Here is a 4,779-nt window from a genome sequence, read left to right as displayed (position 1 = left end):
CTGAGCTTGAAAACATCCCAGTAGAAATCTGAAACTGAAAACAAAGAGACTGAAAAAAAAAAAAAAAAAAAACACAGAATATTCAAGAACTGTGAGAAAACCACAAAAGGTATAATATATACATAATGGTAATACCAGAAGGAGAAGAAATAGAGCTAGGAACAGAAGAAATATTTAAAACAATAATGACTGAGAATTTCCCCCAAATTAATATCAGATACCAAACCACAGATCCAGGAAGCAGAGAACAGCAAGCAGGATGAATACCAAAACAAAACAAAACGAAAAATACCTTGGCATACCGTATTTAAATTACAGAAAATTCAAAGATGGGCCAGGCATGGTGGCTCATGCCTGTAATCCCAGCACTTTGGGAACGCCGAGGTGGATGGATCACCTGAGGTCAGGAGTTCGAAACCAGCCTGGCCAACATGGTGAAACCCCATCTCTACTAAAAATATGAAAATTAGCCAGGCGTGGTGGCTCAAGCTTGTAATCCCAGCTATTCGGGAGGCTGAGGCACAAGAATAACTTGAAACTGGGAGGCAGAGGTTGCAGTGAGCCAGGATCGTCCCACTGCACTCCAACCTAAGCAACAGAGCGAGACTCCATCTAAAAACAAGAAAAAAAGTGAATGGATGGAAAAAGATGTACCATGCTAATACCAATCAAAAGAAAACAAGAGTCGCTATATTAGTTTCAGACAAAGCAGACATCACAGCAAGGAAAGTTTTCAGGGATAAAGAAGGGCACTACATAATGATAAAGAGGGCAATTATCCAAGAAGACATAACCGTCTTTAACATACTTTGCACATAACAACAGAGGCAAACCACATGAAGTAAAACTACCAGAACTGCAAGGAGAAGTGATTAATCCATTATTATAGTTGGAGACTTTAACACCAATCTATCAGAAATAGGTTAAGCGAGCAGAAAATCAGTGAGGACATTGTTGAATTCAACAACACCATCAATTCACTGGACACAAGGGCAATTATTGGCTACTTCATCCAGCAACAGCAGATTACACATTTTTCTCAAGTTCACATAAAACACCCAGCAAGATAGACAGATTCTGGGCCATAAAATAGTATCTCAACAAAATTTTAAAAACAGAAGTCAGATAATGCCTGTTTTCCGACAACAACAAAATTAAACTAGAAATAATAACAGAAAGCTATCTGGAAAAATCCCAAAATACTTGGAAATTAACACATTTCTAAGTAAAACAGGGGTCAGCGAATTAAGACGAAATTTTAAAATATTTTGAACTAAATGAAAATGAAAACGCAACTTATCAAAATGTGTGAGATGCAGTAAAAGTAGTGCTTAAAGAGAAATAATTAGTATTGAATGCATATCTTAGAAAAGGAGAAAACTCTATAATTATAAGCTGATATCTTAGGAAAGTAGAGTATTAATTAAACAGTAAAATTAAATCCAAAGTAAGCAGAAGAAAAAAATAATTATAATGAAAAACAAGAAATCAATAGAGAAAATCAATGAAACCACAAGCGAATGCTTTGAAAAGTTCAGTAAGGCTGGGCGTGGTGGCTCATGCCTATAATCCCAGCACTTTGGGAGGCTGAGATGGGCAGATCACTTGAAGTCAGGAGTTTGAGACTAGTCTGGCCAACATGGTGAAACCTCGTCTCTACTAAAAATACAAAAATTAGCTGGGGGTGGTGGTAGATGCCTGTAATATCAGCTACTCAGGAGGCGAGGCAGGAGAATCACTTGAACCCAGGAGGCAGAGGTTGCAGTGAGCCAAGATCACATCATTGCACTCCAGCCTGAGTGATAGAGTGAGACTCCATCTCAAAAAAAAAATAGAAGTTCAATAAAATTGATAAGTTTCTAGCCAAGTTAAGAAAAAAAGAGAAAGAACACACATTATTAATGTCAAAAATGACATATTTCATATTTCATGGACATGAAAGGATAATAATGAAATGCTATGAACAACTAACCCTATGCCCATTAATTTGATAACCCACATGCAATGGACCAATTCCTTAAAAGACACAATCTGCCAAAACTCATACAAGAAGAAATAGATAATCTAAATAGGCTTATATTTATTTTAAAATTGAATCAATACTTGGTAACTTTCCAAAACAGAAAGCACCAGGCTCAGATGGGTTTAGAGGTGAATTCAACAAAACATTTAAAGTGGAAATTACACTGATTTTCTATAATCTCTTTCAGAAGATAGAAGCAAAGGGAATACTTCCCAGTTCATTCTGAGGCCAGTATACCTTAATGCCAAAACTAGACAAAGACATATTTATGAGAAAACAACAGACCAATATCTCTCACGAACATAGATGCAAAAATCCTCAACAATGAGATGCTTGGTGGTCTGTGGTTCAGGAGCTTCCTCGGGATGTCGGTGGACTGGCTGAGGGGCAAGGTGGAAGTCGATCAAGAGACTATCCAGCGGCTCCTTGAGGAGAATGAGCATCAGAACAAGGGCTGGGCGAACGAGTGCGTCCAGTGCCAGCATGTGTTACATAGAAATCTCATTTATTTGGCTACCATCGGAGATCCCAGCCCAACCAGTACTTCAAAAATAATGGAATCATCTTTCAAAAGCAATGGAATAATCTTCCAGTTGGCTGTTGTGAGGAGTAATTGAATGTAATCCATCTCTTATAAATGGAGACAGGAAGACAACCAACTGCAAAAAACATGAATGACACTTCTGTGGCTCTTTTAAAAAATATGAAAATGTGGGCCAGGCGCGGTGGCTCACGCCTGTAATCCCAGCATTTTGGGAGGCCGAGGTGGGTGAATCTCCAGATCAGGAGATTGAGACCATCCTGGCCAACATGGGAAACCCTGTCGCTACTAAAAATACAAAAAATTAGCCGGGCGCGGTGGCGGGCGCCTGTAATCCCAGCTACTCAGGAGGCTGAAGCAGGAGAATGGCCTGAACCCGGGAGGTGGAGCTTGCAGTGAGCTGAGATCATGCCACTGCACTCCAGCCTGGGTGACAGAGCGAGATCCATCTCAAAAAAAAAAAAAAAAAAAAAAGAAAATGTGAAGAAAGCTACTAACTTCATTGTATTCTCAATGTAAATATTTTAAAAATAAGCAAATCCCTTAATAAGTTGAGACCAGATGTCATCTTTCCTGAACTTGGAGCATGTTTAGATAACTAAGACATCACTGGGATGTTCAAGCCTACTTTTTAGTTTCAACCTGAAGAGGAAACTGAGTAGGTGTTGGGCAGGAATTGGTGAGACTCCTGACTTGAGACCTTGCTAAATGGACATGTATCTGCATGCTCCTTCTTAACAGTTTGTAAATGTGGCCCCCTGACTGCTGTTTTCAGATAGCTTTGAAATAAAGCTTTATTTTCTACAAAAGAAAAAAATCCTCAACAATCCTCAACAAAATTTGGCAACTTGAATGCAAAATACATTTTAAAATTATACACTGCAAGCAAATGGAATTTATCCCAGGTATGCAAGACTGGTTCAACATTTGAAAATCAATGTAATCCATCACATCAACAGGCAAAAGAAGAAAAATCACGGCTGAATGCGGTGGCTCACTCCTGTAATCCCAGCACCTTGGGAGGCTGAGGCGAGCAGATCACAAGGTCAGGAGTTCAAGACCAGCCTGGCTAACATGGCAAAACTCCGTCGCTACTAAAAATACAAAAATTAGCTGGGTGTGGTGGTGCACACCTGTAGTCCCAGCTACTCAGGAAGCTGAGGCAGGAGAATGGCGTGAACCTGGGAGGCGGACCTTGCAGTGAGCTGAGATCATGCCGCTGCACTCCAGCCTGGGCGACAGAACAAGACTCTGTCTCAAAAAAGAAAAAAAAAAGAAAGAGAGAAAGAGAGAAAGAGAGAAAGAGAAAAAGAAAGAAAGAAAGAAAGAAAAGAAAGAAAAAAAGAAAGAAAGAAAGAAGAAAGAAAGAAAGAAGAAAAGAAAGAAAGAAAGAAAGGAGAAAAATCAGACCAATAGATGCAGAAAAAGCACTTGACAAAATCTAACAGAAATTAATGAGTTCTTTATCAACTTGATAAGTAACATCTATAAAAATACTACAGCTACTTCATACTTAAAGGTATGAAACTAGAAGCTTTCCTGCTAAGATCAGGAAACAAGGAATGGAAGTCTCCTCTGACTACTCCTTTTTCAATACCCTAGTGGAAGTCCTAGCTGATGCAAAAGACAAGACTTAGGTACTAAAAGTATACTGATTGAGAAGAAAGAAATAAACTGTTTTTGTTCATGGATGACACAATTATCCATGTAGAAATCCAATAGCATCGACCAAATAACTGGATCTAATATGTAATTTTACAAAGGTTGTTGGATACAATGTTAATATACAAAGTCTGTTGTTTTTCTATATACCAGCAATAAACAAGTGAAATTTGTTTCGTTGTGTTTGAGACAGACTTTTGCTCTGGTCTCCCAGGCTGGAGTACAATGGCGCAATCTCAGCTTACTGCAACCTCTGCCTCCTGGGTTCAAGCGATTCTCCTGCCTCAGCCTCCTGAGTAACTGGGATTAGAGGCGCCCGCCTCTATGGCCAGCTAATTTTTGTATTTTTAGTAGAGACAGGGTTTCATCATATTGGCCAGGTTGGTCTTGAACTCCTGACCTCAGGTGATCCACTCGCCTCAGCCTCCCAAAGTGTGGGGATTATAGGTGTAAGCCACCGTACCCAGCCTTTTTTTTTTTGAAATTTAAAATTAAAACATATTATATAGTACCATCTACATTAGCACCCCAGAAGTAAAATAATCAGGTACCA

The 4,779-nt window shown here is 39.2% G+C and overlaps 1 pseudogene; it reads left to right on the top strand.

Moving 5' to 3' along the window:
- Positions 1 to 2,388: 2,388 nt before the first annotated feature.
- Positions 2,389 to 2,640, top strand: LOC104662212 (annotated as a pseudogene).
- The last annotated feature ends 2,139 nt before the right edge of the window (positions 2,641 to 4,779 follow it).

The sequence above is a fragment of the Rhinopithecus roxellana genome, unplaced genomic scaffold, assembly GCF_007565055.1.
Source record: "Rhinopithecus roxellana isolate Shanxi Qingling unplaced genomic scaffold, ASM756505v1 contig4348, whole genome shotgun sequence".
Lineage (NCBI taxonomy): Eukaryota > Metazoa > Chordata > Mammalia > Primates > Cercopithecidae > Rhinopithecus > Rhinopithecus roxellana.
Note: the sequence above shows the minus strand (reverse complement) of the source record. Positions and strands in the feature narration are given on the sequence as shown.